We start from the raw sequence: 16,779 nt of genomic DNA on the forward strand, positions 1-16,779 counted from the left end.
CTCTAGATCACAATCCTCCTTCGGCTAGTGGCATCTCAATGAGTTTTTGCCAACGCCTATCTCGTTTTCATTTCTTTCTCAGCTCACTATCGTCTTATGGTGCCCAAAAGGGTTTTCACCAATAAGACTCTCTCATTTTTACTCATTCATTTTTTTATCATTCATTTTTTAAAAAAAAAAATAATGCCCAACATACGAAACATCATGCACCCATAACATGTTTAGCCTTGACATTCTCAAAGATCGATTTGAAGGTCTTTCTTTGGTTGTAACTTGAATTTTGGAAAAGGTTAGAAAGAAAGGAAGGCATGTGGCTTAAAAATTTACATAATATTGGGTGAAACATACAACTTTTTGAATCGACTTTTTTAAGAAAATAAACTTTGCCCCAGTTTCATTTCATTCTGAGTAATTTAAATTTTCTTTTGGTTGGACCGAACCCCAGAGTAGGACTGCCTACGTATCTTTTCATAGAAAAAATCAGGTCAAACGTAGTTCATAAATCTTGTTCTTTTGCTTGATTTTATTTCTTTCTTTTTTGTCTTGACTTTTCTCTCTTTTTTTTAGAGAGAGAAAGAGAGATTTTTCCCGACTCCATTTTTTTCTTGACACTTTTCTAACTCTATTCTTTTTTTTGACACTTTTTTTTTAAAAAATTCAGTCTTTATTTTGATTCCAAAAGAGGGATATAAAAGAAATAAAACAAAAGCTCAAAAGGCATAATAAAGGATGACATAACATTTGGATAGCAGAATGAAATGCCTTCGTCATATCAATCCTTAAAAACGTAAGTACATAGCATGCAATCTAGGAATAGAACATGAAGATCATACGCATCTTTTCAGTATTGACTGTGACTAAGCACATGCACGTGTGTCACTTCTTTCAAGCTTGTGAAATATATATGCCCATTTGTATTGTACTTTCTTTACAACAGATGATCATTTTTTTTCCTTTTTAGCTAACTTCCTTTTGCTTCTTCTGATAATAGAAACTATATATCCTTTGGTTGATCTCATTCAAAAATACTTGAGTTGAACCTTCTCATTAAAGATCAAGTCATTTTTTATTCGTAAAGTGATTGCCTCAAAACATTCAAGTGAAGATGTAACTAGGTCTCCAAACATCTCAACACTTTACTTATTTTTCTGGCATTTTTTCATCTCTAGGTTCTTAATCGAATGCTTCAGCATTAGATTGAGTTTTAAGATCTGGCTGAAAATTCAACATGCATATCATATCACTGGAATTGCCACCGAAGAAAAAATATGTATAGAGAAAAAAAAAACAATATATATTTAAATAAGAAAAATAAAAGGGACACATATTTTGTTAACAGAAAAGATAGAAAGATTTTGAACACAATAATAAGACAATAAGACAACATAGATCCTAAACTACAATCCTTAAATTATTTGGGTAACAGAAGGAAAACAAAATAGACTACCAAAACTCCTCCAAGTAAGGGAAAAAGAGTAAATTCCCAATTGTCGAGCTCGACATCTTAGCCACTAGTTTGAATATCAACATGACTAGATCTTTCCTCACTGTCAATATTTTGTACCATAATTGATCTATCTTGAATCATCTTTTTAATTTATCTTTTTAAATCTCGACAATCTTTAATACTATGACCTCGAACATCAGAATGATAAGCACATCATGCATTAGGATCAAAAATTTTTAAACGGGGATTAAGAGTGTTCCCAAGGAAAGGAGTAATCATGTCTTCCTGTACTAATCTCTGAAATAAACTGGCATATGACTCTCTAATTGGAGTGAAGCTATCTCTCAACTTCTGCCTCATTTCATTATTTAGCTTAGATAAAAAAATTAGGCCTAGAAGGGCTTTGGTATATTTGTGGAATTGGAGGATAACTCTGAGGAGTTGGTGTGTGCCATTGTGGGTAAGAAAATGAATGAGCATACAACTGTGCATTGTTTAAAGAATATCAAGGAAGTGGAACGAAATATCTTGGATTTTGCAAAGAGGAACCTTGTTGCATGTGAGCATATGAATTTAATGTGCAAGATCGGGATTGAGACTGACAATATTGCTGAGATGGACCTCTTGAGCTCTGTTTTCCCCCTGTAATGACAATAGATACATTTTCTTTTTTCTTTTCTTTTGTCCCTCTCAATTGATGGCAATATTGTCCCAAGTGTTTTACAGAATCTTCGTACCCATAATATTTCTCAAATTTTGATATCTCAAGGCTTGGAGGAAGGTTAACACTTGAAGACACGTCCCCGTCTTTATATGCAACATCTGAATAATTCGCAATTCCCTGAGAATTTCTTGTAGCCTTTTCTGTGCTCTTCATTTTCCTAGCCATTTTCTCTTGCTCTTCTATCATGTCAGACTTCTTAGTAAGAAATTTTGGTGGTCTAACTAACATAGATGTGGGCTCAGGAGTATAATAGTGATCATCAAGAGTGTTGAACATCGAATTACTAGCAGATTGGGGAGGCACAATCGCTGAATCAAAAACTAAGGTGGAAATCTCAGTAGAGGGTGAAGCAACAAAAAAAGAGACTATAGGTGGTGGTATCGCTGTGCTAGATTTATACTGAAGATCTAGAGAATGAGTGATTGAAACATTGAGATTCTTTTGGCTTGGAATAGATTCTGGGGCATGTTGTGGTGCATAACCAACAGCAGAAAACTTACCTTGCAATTTTGGTGAAAAACTCAAGGTATTTATAGGGTCAATAGTGGAAATTGGTGGAGGAGGCATCCCACTGGACCAAGTTCGATACATTTCCAATATTTGTTTCCTCAAACTCACAATCTCTTGTTTTAACCTCTCATTTTCCTGACTCTTTGTCTGATCCATGATTTCACTTTCTATATTCTCGTTGGGCATGACTCTTTTCCTGAATTTGGTGTAATATGAGGGACCAACCAAACTAGTACAAACCAACCACCTTAAATTAACTGTGTAAGAAATAACAAAGGCATCAGAATGCAATATTTTTTCAAAAACTTTTTTTCTTTTATCTTCTTTTTGAAAAGATCGTCGAACTTCAGAAGGGATGCCTACGTATCTTAATAAGATAAGAATCAGGTGTGCGTAGTTCTCGAAGCTAGAGATATGAAGAAACACATTTTCTTGTAATTTGAGAAATGAGAAAGATTTTTCTTTTTTAAATTTAAAAGGGAAAACAACCATTTTTTAAAAGATCACCAAATCCATTGAGGACTGCCTACTTATCTCAATAAAATGAGAATCAGGTGCGCGTAGTTCTTCAAAATTAGAGATACGAAGAAATATACCTTTTTTTTAAATAATGAGAAATTTATTTATTTATTAAATAATATATTTTTTCATTTTTGAAAACAACTTTCTTTTTTTTTTTAGTTTAAAATGAAAGACAACCATTTCTTAAAAGATCATCGAATCCATTGAGGACTGCCTACGTATCTCAATAAAATGAGAATTAGGTGTGCGTAGTTCTTGAAAATTATGTCGTACAAAATTTAGCCTCAAGACCCCTAAAGGTTCAGGACTATTAAGATTTATATTTTTTGTAAAAACTTAGCCTCATGATCCCTAAAGATTCAGGGCTATTAAGATTTATATATATATATATTTTATTTTGTAAAACTTAGCCTCATGATCCCTAAAGATTCTTGGCTATTAAGATATATATATAAAAATTGAACTTGAGAATTAAAAAAAATTACGAAAGTAATCATATTTTCAAAATATTCTCCAATAAATCTATGAATAATTTTTCAAAAGATAGGGTCGTACCCCGAAAAAGGACTTCCTACGTATCTCAATTAAGAGTGAGAATCATACCCTCGTAGTTCATAAAAACTCTAAAACTACGTTACTAAAATTTTCTTTTCTTTTAATTTTTTTTCTTTTTGAAAAATGATTAAGTAAATGTAAGAATACGTTAATTTCTTGCATTTTAAAGTTGCCTAAAGCCGGTCAACAAACAAACAGCCTTCCAAACAAATGTCAAAGAGCATGTAGGATGCACATATTGGCCTTTATAAAGTAGGTCACCTGTCCTAGATAGACCCGACCCCTATGCCGAGTCCTGCTAAGTCAAATGCATATGATGCAAATAAAGTGGTACCTAATAAGGATAACCAGATTCTGAGTTTTCAGTTCTTCTAAGTTTAAGCCTTATAGGGATATGTGTCTAGACTGGCCTACCTGAGCGGACACTCGAGCCGGGAAGGGACAACTTGGTCGGTAGCAGGATAACACCACCTTCGTTGCTGATCCGAACCCCGCCTAACATGTGTGATTATATCCTTCACCAGGTGCCTTGACACTCTGGCTATCTAAAAAAAAGTAGGATGCATGTGTTGCATTCCTTCTATCCTATTTCAGAGACTCAGAGGGGATTCACAAGAGAAGACAGTATATAATACAGTTCAATCAATATCAAAGCGGTAAAATGAGCGACAAGTAGCACATAAAGCCAGCAAACACAATATTAACAATAATTAAAGCAAGTATAAGTCAATATAAAAAGCTCGAATTCTTATTAATCCCTAGCAGAGTTTCCACAGATGTCACACCCCTTTTTCCGCTCAAGGGACCGAGGTCGAAGGGTTTTTCCAATTAAAGTAACGATATTGAATAAAGATTATTTTTAATTACAGAGTCGACACTTGGAATTGAGTTATGGTGTTCCAAGTCACCTTATTGAATCCCTAATCAAAAGAAAATGACTCTTTGTTGGTCTGCGAAAATAAAAGACTGGGTAAGGAATTCTGTTGACTGAGGGGAAGGTGTGAGGCACCCATCAAGTCCCATGGTTCAAGCACGGTCGCTTTTATTGGCTTATCTTGACTTAAATTATTTTAATAAATTATGTTAAGTCCTAAAATCGCTCATTTTTTACTATACCAAAAATGTCTGACTACACCTCTTATGGTAAATAAATTGGCAAAAATTAATTTTAGAAGAATATTTGTCAAGGTGCATTATTGCGTCCTTGAATTTTTAAATATCTAAGAAAGATGCGTACACCACATTCTTAATTGAAACGAATATTTTAAACGTGCCTAGAATTTGCCTAATGTTAAAGGCTTTGGATCGTCTTTTATAAATTAGAAATAATTTTATCTTGTCTAATTTTATTTTTATTCTTGCTCTCTTTTCTTTTAAAATTCGTGATGAATTTTGGATTAGTCCACAACTCATCTCGCTCCCTCACAAATAGGTTTTTCCTCTCCTTTTTATGCAATAAAATTTAGAATAAATATGTATCCCATCTCACTCATTTTCACCTTAATTAATAAATGGTCCCTAAAAGTAAGTGTAGGCTTAACTAAATTTTAACGAAAAATAGTATGTTAATCCCATAATTATTACAAGATTATTATATTATTTTTATATTTCAAATACCACAAATTATATGTTAATGAGAAGAGATATAGGAAACTTTGCCATGAACATACTATGTATAAAAATGCATTTTTTTGATAAACTAATAAAGATTAACTAAATTTAAATCAACAATCTAATTTTTTATAGTATCACTATATCTTTTTAACTTCATGTATTTATTATATTTCCTATTTTTCTAATATAATCAAATAGCGACTCAAAAGAAACCAAACTCCTCATTCTGACTAAACAACTACCACTACTGGAAATTATCCCTATGACAACGAACTTTTTAGTGACGGTTAACAAAGCGTTGCAATAGGTGATCTATTGCAATGGTTTCAAGAGTTGCAAAAAATAATTGTTCTATTAGCTATAATATAACACTATAACCATTGCATTTGACAATAAGCGTTGCAATAGATAAACAAAATAAGCTCTAACAACGCTTATTTTATTCCCTTCATTTTATTGAAAAATTTTATTGTGTCCACACAAAAAAAATAACATTGTATTAAAACTTTTTTCAATGTCGCAAAATGGAAACCTAAATCTACTCCACATTAAATCATTCAGAAAATTACTGAATCTGTGAGTTTCATCGTCTGATGGCCGGTATCGATAAATCGGTGGTTTTTAATCGACGGCCGGCTTCGCTAAATCTATGGAGCCATAGCTCTGTGGAACCGTAGCTCTGCTCTTCATACCTGCACCTTCGTCCATCATCTTTGTCTGTATACACACACAAATCACTCAGTTTCTCTATTTTTTTCTTTCATGGTTTCATTCATCAATGGCTGCAGAAGTAAGAAAAGTGCCAATTGTTAGAGTTGTCGACGATCTGGTAGATCTGTGGGATCAGATAGCTGTAACTAAAGTATTCTTCGAATAAATTTCTGCGGCTCACTATTTGTAAGTTCTCACACAACTTTGACCTATTTTTTGGGGATTTTTCTTCTGTTTAGTTTTTTTGCATTAATTCTTGTTGAAAATGGAGTGGACTTCTTGCTTTTGTGACTACATTAGATATTTATTTTTAATCGATGATAGAAATTTCTAAAATGGTTGATTTTTGTAGAATTTTGAAGTGTATTATTTGCTTCATTTTTGATGTGTTTGAACTAGAAATAGGGCTTTGTTCGTGTTAATTTAATGGAGATTTAGTTTTTCTAGTTATGTAGTGGTTGTTTTCAGCTTGAATTCTACTTGGTAACTGATTTATTTTTTGGAATTGCTTAGCTTATTATGGAATATATAAGGAATTTTGGATTTGATTTTGTTGTTTTAAGCTTAAATTCGATTTGCTAGCTTTTCAAACTTAGCTTAATAGCCAAATTTTCTCAATACATCATTATTGGAAATTTGAAGAGGGTCAATAGCCAAATTTTCTCTTTCCCCAAACCCAAGAATAATTAGGAAATCTATAGTCAATGCCCAACAATAAAATTGACATATAGTGAAGAATGATCCTAGTTTTCTGTCAATATGTTTCAAATGGTTCCTGTAGTTAAGTGTGAGTATAATTTCCTCCATTTGTACATTGATTAGTACCCGAGTCATCATAAATTAGTTAAGTGGCTGTTAGTTTTAGAGGGAAAGTTGGTTGAGTCGACCTTTACAAGCCAACTATAAAAGTTTGTATACGCGAACATCAATTGAACTAGTGCAATTCTGCTCTTCATCTTCTTATCTTCCATTTATTGAGTTGAAAAATGCGAGCAATCTGCTACTGATTTCTCGAAATCCATTAGCGAATTCCTGATTTCAGTTATCAAGTGCATTTTGCTTTCTTGTGTTAATCATTGCTTCATTGCCTTTTTAGGTATCTTATTTGGAAACCCCATACTCCAAAGGCTGTAGATTGTCTCATCCACATCAAAGGAAGTGAGGAATTGTTGCGCAAATTTTCTTTAGTTAAGGTATTACATCTTATTTATTATTGTTGATTAAGGTTATAAGGTTGATATTGCCAACTTTTATGTTTAGTAACATTGGCACATGTAACACCTCTTTTTCTCCTAGAGAAAAAACTTGGGTCAAATTAAAAGAATAAAAAGTAGATTGGGAGAAGAGAAGGGAAGAAAAGAAGAACCCCTTTCTTGTCAATAAAGTTGTTTTCTTAGAGAAATAATAACACATAAAACAGAAGACAAAACCCCGAAGTAATAATACATCGCAAGGTTCATTGTATCTCTGCAGTCCTGGTTCTCTTCATGTGCCTTAACAGATGTATAAACACTAAAGGAACAACCAAACAGCTAGAAGTCCAATTAATAATTGTGTAGCTAATGAGAGACCACGTGATCACTTAAGAGGTTCTCTCCCTGAAGTTGTTGGAGTTTTATTCATGCATTTGAGAAGGTGTATTTCCTTTTGAGGATCGTGTTCCTTTATACTTGAAAATATATCTGCAAATATATTCTTCAAGATCATTTGTTCTTTTCATTTATTCGGTTTAATATTTTTTTAAGCTTGTGCTGTCAATAGGTGTCTAAGATTTCTGGTGGACTGATCTACAAACAATTTGATTCTTTGGTCATTTTGATATTGATAAGCAGCCATTAACTTGAAAATGGAAAAATACTAGATCTTGACCTTATGTATAAGTAGTCAGGAACAGATATTAGTTTATACTTTTCCTTTACACGGTCTTACAATACAAATCCCGCTTTCAGCAGATGAATAATTTAAGCCGCTCTTTTTTCTCAGTAATTAGGTATTCCTTTTGGTTCACATCAGTGAGGTCAAACCAAAAGGTTGGCAGAAGACGAAGATAGAAAAGACACAAAAAACCTTTGCTGAATCTGATCACAAAGGATTTCTTGGTGATAATGCACTTAATGTTTTAAGCGAACGGGATTTTTCCAAATTCTTGCCTGGTGGAGATAGAAGGAATAGTCAGGATGCTGATATAGATTCAAATTCAAATGAAAGTATGGTTGACCATGAGAGCATAATTACTTCTCAGATTGATGTGGATAACTTTAGTGATGAAGATCTGAACGGTTCCAGTTTAAACAGCTCTGGCAGTAGTCACTATGGAGCTTTTTGGGATATCTTTAGAAGGCAAGATGTGTCGATGCTTAACGAGTATCTAAGATTTAATTGGAAGAAACATGGAGATTCAGACCATCTAGCGGATGATTCTGTAGGTCAAGGTGGATGAGATAATGTAAACTTAGCTGGCATTGGCTCCGTTACGTCAACAATGATAGGGAAAAGTGAGATCTCATCATATATGACTCATCATTAGGTGTTTGTGCTTCTTTCCATGCTCCAGTAGTTGTTGTCCTATTTGCATTAGAGGAAGTGGCAACATGGTGGAGAAATGTCCTCATCTGGAGAACTTCCTTTATCATTGCTGTTGTCTTGGTAGTACAAGGTCTTCATGAAATACTTGCAAATCTGATAGCTATGGATTTTTTAGGAGAGGTGGACTTATCATGTTTGATTTAAGTGGTGTAATTGTTCAGATTAATAGCAAAATTAGGCATTGGGCCCGTGCAAAGCACGGGCTTCATTATCTAGTTGTGTTATAATTTATTATGTATGTAAATAAAAATGTAGATTAATACGAATATTTATATAAATCGTTTCAATTTAATAACATGTGGCAATCATTGTTGCAATAGATCAATAAACTATTGCAATAGGTAGTTAAAAGCATTGCAACAGAATAACAAAAGTTTCGCAATAGATGTTATTACAGCGATTTAAAGTCGTTGCAATAGATGAAAATTGGTGTCTCAATAAGTCAAAAAATAACCGTCGCAATAGGTCAATATATGGCAACGATTGTCAGAAACCGTCACAATAGCTCGACCTATGGCGACGGTTTAGACAACCGTCGCATAAACTGTTGTCATAGACCTATCGCGACGCCCACCTATGAGACATTTTCTGAAGCGTTGCGGTAGAGCTATGGCAACGATTTTTTGGTCTATTGCAACGATTTTGCAACCGTCACCATAGGGGTAATTTCTAGTAGTGTACATAGATCAGTAGTATATATTATTTTTATTTTTTTACTAACCATAATACTCATAAACCATAACTTCACAAAATAATTTAGTCACTAACTTAAACTCAAACTCTAACTTATGTTTTAAAATATTTAATCTCAAAATGGTGTTAAAAATATGGTACCAAAATGCTAAACCTATTACAAATGCATGCAAATATTATTTTTGAAAAAGTACGTAACTAAAATTAGCCATTAACATTGCACCTTTATTAGTCTAACTAAAAATTAATCCTATGCTCTTATTTATATTTTTATTATAATCACACTCTTCATGCATGTTTCAAGCAAGACATCAATTAAAACTGTAGTAGTAAAAAAAACTAAAAAAATAAAAAAATTCAAAGAAACAAAACTAACACACTAAGATCAAATTAACAAATTATTAATTTCATTTTCAGTAACCAAGAGCACCGAGCAAGGGAATGAATTAACCCACCGTTAACTAACGATATTCAAGGAAAAACAAAAATATTAAACCGATTACAGATCTGACCAAACGAAAACGAAAAGAAAAGAATGAACAGAATCACCATTGGAACACCAACATCACAATTTTATTTGACACATTATTATGCTACAAGAGAAGGTTCGAGGGTTACCTCTTGCATGTTAAAATTTAAGCAAAAGTTGTTAATAATCCACTGAATTCCAAGAAATAGCAAATGCTCAACTCCTTCTGATTCAAACCGTATGATGAACTAAATAAACAAGAATCACGAACGACGTCACCGAAAACTCGAATGGACCCCAACTTGAACTCAAGTCATCCTTCCTTTTTCCTTTCCTTTTTTTTTTGTTTGGTTTCACGTACTCTCCTTTTTTCTCTCCTTTCTGTTTTTTTCTGTTTGTGTCTGAGTTTGTGTAGAATGTACGTCTAATAGTTTGAGGGTGGGAGTCCTTAAATAGGAGGATTTTGGGGGAAGTAGTTAGGATAGTTTAGGATTCAAATTTTGAAATATTTTTTTTTTAATTCTTTTTTTTTTGGATAATGATCTCCTTCTTTTTTTTTTCTTATAATAAACAAATAAATTATATATAAAATAAATAATAATAAAAAATATTAACTAATTAATTTTTATACTTATGAAAAATATAAATAAAAATATAACTATCTTAAAATATAATATAATTAAGAGAAAATAAAATCACTAGCTTATTTATAAAAATCTAAATTACAAAAAAAATATTTTTTGATTTTTTTTAATATTATTTTAAAAATAAAAATAAAAATAAAATATCTTAAAATGTAACTTTATTTATTTATTTTCAACTAAAACTTATTAAAAATGAAATAAGAGTTAAAATAATACCGGATCAAATATAAATATTTAATATATAAATATATAAATATATATATATATATATATATATATATATATATATATTAAACTCGGGGAGGGTCAAAATCATGTGTCTAAAATCCGTGTTCTACATTTCAAGATCTGAGAATTGTATTGCTATCTTCGTACAGCTTGTGCGCCTGTATTTATGTACATCTTGTTTTTCTTACTTGAAGATTAGCTTGAAAAACCCTGTTACCCCTTCAATGGTGAAATCCTCATGTAAGGAAACTAAAGCTTGTCACTGTTCAAAATTCCTTTTACTTTGACCTGTAGTTGTTGGAAACTTGTAAATGTAAATTCCTCTTTATCAATTGCATGATTTACAAGATGATCTGCTAATTGGTTACCCTCCTTCAATATATGTTGTACTTGAATGCTCTTGTTGCTTGTTAATCTCTATATCCGCTCCATATAATTTTCCATGGTCTCCATATAATTTTCTAAATACCATGGACATGCCCACTCTTTATTGATTATCTTCTGCACAAAAAGTGAGTCTGTTTGAAATATTACTTTATCATATCCTAAATTACTGCAATGCAGTATTGCTTGTAACATAGCCATGATTTCTGCCTCCACATTAGATGTATCCTCAATTTTGGCTCCTTGGGCATAGATTAGATCTCCCTTAATATCTCTTAGGCAGAATGCATATGAACTCACCCTAGGGTTGCCTCTAGATGCTCCATCAGTGTTGTATTTCAGCCAACCATCTTCAGGAAATCTCCATAATACTCTAGTGATCCTCATTCTGATTGTACTCTGCTTCAATGCTGTTACAATGTCTGGCCAATATAGAGGATATTGTTGACCTGGTCGTCTTACTTTTAGTAACATACCAATGCTCCTATTGACATTGTATATTACTTTGTGTATTGAAATAGATCTACCTTCATTCTTGATAGAAATCCTTCTTTTCCACAATTCTCACATAATCATGCTTGGTACTGCCATATAATATGCTTTTGTTCTTTTTTTACTTTGCATATTCCACCAAGCAAGTATGGCTTCCCTGGTACTTAATCCATTCATAGCAATACCTGGAAAAGAAGCAAAATAGGACCAAGTCCTGTTAGCATACGGAGCCTTTAGAAACACATGTGAAATAATTTCTTGGTCCAGATTAGTGCAACACCAACACCTAGTAGGTCCCTGCAAACCCCATCTTCTCATATATTCATCTACTGGAGCCTTCCCTTTCCAAATCCTCTACATTAGAAATGTCATTTTGAAAAACAATCCTTTATCCAAATGCATTTAAACACATTGTTCTTTGGTTCTCTTTGTCTAACATACTGCCATGCAAACCTTACAGTAAATTCCCCTGTAGATTCCAACATCCAAATTTGTCTATCAGTTCCCCTACTTCTGCCTGGAGGCTGTATGTTGTTAATGATTATAGCTTTGACATCTTGATTCACCACCTGATCTAACAATTGTTCATTCCAATCCATGTCACTGACTAAATCTTTTACTTTCTGAAATCTTGGATCCCATTCTCTACTTTGATCCGATATGGTATACAAATTACCATATCGGATCAAAGTAGACAAAATTTAATATTAGAAACTATTAAATTAATGAAACTTTAAATTCTCTACTTATTTGAAATTTAAAGTTTTCCATCGTTAAATTTTAATAGTAATCATGTCAATTATTATGACGTGCTATCGTTAAATTTTAAAACTAACCGTGTCAATAATTATGTCGTGCTTTGGATCAAAAGATACAAAAATATAAAAGAGTATTACAATTGTCATAGTAAATACTTGACCCCAAAACTTTTGAATTCAGTTAGAAATTGTTATCGGTTGGTAATTGAGTAAAAAGAACTCTAAAGCTAAATATGTCAATGAAAAATTTAGATTAATTTGTTGTTAGATATTTTCATAGTACCAGTTGAAATTAAAATAGATCTCTAAAGCGAAATATATCAATGAAAAATTTAGTTTGATTTGTTGTTAGATATTTTCATGGTACAAGTTAAAATTAAAATAATTATTTTATAAAATTGAAAAACGAAAATTAATTTTTATTTTGGTTCCAAGTGAAAAAATATGAACACTGGTTTTTATTTCCTTTAGAGACAAAACTTTTCTGGGAAAATGCAATTCAATCTGAGAAATTATCATATTAAATATTTATTTCACGAAGACTTTGAATTTAACTAAAAAAAATTATTAGTTACCTACGATTGTGAAATAGAATCCTAAAACTAAAGGTATCAAAATTTCTCTAGCCAATGTGGATTTCTAATCTAATACAATTTGTTCTCGTAAATGTGTACAATACAGTTGTGTTCTCCTCCAAATATTAGTTGTCATTAACTCAACTTCTAATAAGGAATGTTTTACTATAAATTAATTTAATTTATTTTTAATTTTTAAATATTAGGAAAAAATAGTGAAAAGATGATTTTGTTTAAAACAAAGGCTTTTAATGAATGCAAAAAGTTCAAACAATATTTATAAGGCCCTTTACACTTTTTAATATACTATAAATATAGATTTATTGCAAGTCATAACAATATTTTTAGATAATTATTAAACTATGAAATTGATTACAAGTTATAGTAATTTTAAAAAACATTAGTTTTTTTTTTTAATATTTAACACATATTTATTGATCCAATTATCTCCTATTTTTTAGTGTTTAATACTCCATATCTCCCAAATGATTGTGTTGATAATTATGATAGGAGTAAAATCTGATCAATAATTTATCTTCATCATTCACGTTTTATTTTTCCTTTTTTTTAGAAAAGTTACATGTTTCTCTATAACTCTCTTTACTCGAAAAATATTTCTTGCCTATAAACACACGCATCTTCTTAAAATATATTGCTTTTTTCATCATCTGTATATGAATTCTCTGGTTTTGAATTTTTTTGTGTATCATCTTTGATTTTCTTAGCCGATATTTGCTTTCGGGATTGTAATTTTGTTTTAATTTAGGAGTTATTTTGATTCAATTGCATTATATGTTTGATTTTTTATTTGATTTCACTTCGATATGAATCATGTATTCAAATTTAAATTTGATTATACTATATAAATAGTATAGCATAGTATTTGTTGACATTAAGTATTGTTTCGATATTAAAGTTGATATCAAGTGACTGAAATTGTTGAATTGTTGGATTTATGTTATGATATATGAATTGTATTCAACTGTATTTATTGATATCAAGTTGAGATTATTTTTTTTGTGTGTGTATGTATATATATATATATATATATATATATATATATATATATATATATTTCAGATGCTAAATGATTTTTTGTTGTTCTTGTTGATCTACATATTAATGATTGAAATGAGTATGAGTTGTGATGTTCAATTTAGTTCATATACTAAATGACAATGGATCACACAATTATTCCTTAAAGTTCATGTTTACTTTAGATGTGTTTTATGATTGTAGAAATTGTGCTGACTAAGTTTTGTATATAATTTACTTTTTTATGCGTGAAACGGTATTTAAATAAGTATTCGATTGATTTCTAGTTTTAAACTAAATTGACAAGGTATATAAACAGTCTAATTTAAGTATGTAAATTGTATTTTTCAACTATATAGTTACGAGCGAAACAATCCCACTATTAAAAGTATGTAACACATATATTCAAATATATCTAATACAGTATTATTTTCTTTGTATTACTTAAAAACTAATCCTAGAAACACTATCTAAAACTATTAGGCAAAAACTAAAGTAAGAAAATCGATACAATGCATGGATTATGAATACTATCTTCATAATCAAATTGTTATTTTTGAAGTAAAGAAAGCTTTGTGTTTTAATGAAATTTTGATTTAAAAAGAAAAACGAAATATAAATAGGGTATTTGTATGAAAAGAATCGGCTGATTGATAGTGAAACATCAAATTAGAATGAGTCAACAAAATTGGACAAATTTGAGGAACTGATATTTATTACAAACGAATTTTTGGAACAAGATTATCCAATATTTATCTTAAATGTCAACTATTTTTTGTTTATGAAATCTCTTTTATTTATTTGTAATATGTGTTTTAATTTTTATCAAAACAATTTTTTTCCTTTTTTATACAAAAAATTTGCTATAAGTTGTATTCTAAAAAAATTTGTTATATCTTGCATTAAATCATATAAGGATGTTTATTTAGATTTTTTCCCCAAAAATTAAACGGAAAAGAAACTTCTTTTTATTGGGTCAAAAGAAAAGTATCCATTGTATATATTTTTAATATATAATTATTATATACATAATATAATATAACATATTATATACGGAGTAATTCATATATATATATTCGAGATATTTCTTGAAGGCAATTGTGAAAAATCTCCATCTCAATGAGAGTTAATAAAATAGATGTTGAAATTAGTTAATGAATCGATCTTTTCAAAAATCAGATTTCTCAAAATGGATGACAAGGGATGTAAACTGATTCACTAATATGTGGGGGACAAAGAGGAATGTGTAGTATTGAATTTAATTTTGACCCTGATATTTCTCTCATATTGTTATTTTACAAATTATTAGTTTTTAATATTGATATTTCTCTAATTATTATTTTAGTATTAAATAAATCTCTATAATTCGCATCCATAATTTTTAAAACGTTTATTTTATTATTATGATTATTATTACCTATTAAATTATTTATGCAAGTAGTCATATTCGTAATTTACAAATTGCATAGCTTCTTATTATTATAGTATCCATTAACATTATTTATACTGCTCTTTTCTAAATTCATATTTATATAATTTATCATTAATTTTTATTGGCATTTCGCTATATGCTTGTTTTTATACAAAAAATATAAATACGATTTATTTGTGAGTTTAGGCAATAATTTACACAATTATTTATATAGCATTTATTAAATGGCGTCTAAATCAATTCAATTTTCTCAATTTATTTACATTATAACCCAATTTTATCCGACTGGTGTTAATTTTAGCCTTATTTGATTTTTATTTTACTCAGTTTTTACTCCCATTTTAATTTAAATTAACCCAATATATTTGACCCAACTCATAATCCGATCCATTTCTCAATTAAATCACATCCATTCATCATTTTGATCAATGGCCCCAATTTAATCCCTCAATTACGCCCTTTTTAACCAAAATCACCCCTCCCCCCCCCCCCCCCCCCAAAAAAAACCAGTCGCCTCTTATACTCTATCCTCTTTCTCTCCGATGAAACCCGCCACCGTCGTACCTCCATCGCCGATGAACCACCATCTTTTTTCTTCCTTTCTTCCCTCACCACCGGTCGCTCCTCTCGATCACTATCTCATCTCTTTCTTATAACCGTCACTGCCGCACCACCAATTCTGGCCGACGAATCCAACCACCCTCACCATCTTCGGCGAGAGCACCACTTCAACGCTACCCTCTTTTTATTTTCCCTTTTTTTCTTCCTTTTCCTTATCTCTCACGAACTCCACCGCTACGCCACCATCTCCACTCTTCACCGACGAAATCCCATCTAGTCGCCTCAATTTCCTTTCTCTTTTTTTTCTCTCACCACACCAAGTCTTCACCAACGAACTATCCATCGAGAGGTTTTCCGCTCGAAAGAAATCTGAAGACCTCGTGGTTTTTTATTATCAAGTCCTACGTGATTGTGGTGTTGTCGAGGCGACTTGAAGTCGTTTGTTTGATAATTTTACGTGGGGTACTTGTAAATATGTCTTCAATATGATCTTCTATACTCATTATTTTGTTAAAAGTTACTTATTTGTGTTAAAATGTTCTTGATTGTCATTTGTTACATCTTTGGTAAATCATATTTTATTGGTCTCAATTTGACACGAACTCTGATTATGATCTAACCCATAAGCTAGTACTACATCTCAAAATTGGCTATTGTGATTGGAATTAGGATTGAATTCCATTCTAGATACTTAGTTACGGACTAGTGTGTCATGTGATATCTGTGTATTGGTCATGATTTACCTCATTTAGACTCCAATCATTTGACATAATCGACCCCAATTTGATTACTCTCCTTCCTAAATCAGACTTGTAACAACCTTATGTGCGATTATGGCA

The 16,779-nt window shown here is 31.1% G+C and overlaps 1 long non-coding RNA gene across 1 annotated transcript; it reads left to right on the forward strand.

Moving 5' to 3' along the window:
• The first annotated feature begins 6,150 nt into the window (after positions 1–6,150).
• On the forward strand, positions 6,151–8,986 carry LOC107842707. The gene is made up of 3 exons (XR_001666027.2): positions 6,151–6,269; positions 7,180–7,276; positions 8,067–8,986. It is a non-coding gene; the product is annotated as an uncharacterized LOC107842707 (long non-coding RNA).
• The last annotated feature ends 7,793 nt before the right edge of the window (positions 8,987–16,779 follow it).

This window comes from Capsicum annuum, chromosome 9 (assembly GCF_002878395.1).
Source record: "Capsicum annuum cultivar UCD-10X-F1 chromosome 9, UCD10Xv1.1, whole genome shotgun sequence".
Lineage (NCBI taxonomy): Eukaryota > Viridiplantae > Streptophyta > Magnoliopsida > Solanales > Solanaceae > Capsicum > Capsicum annuum.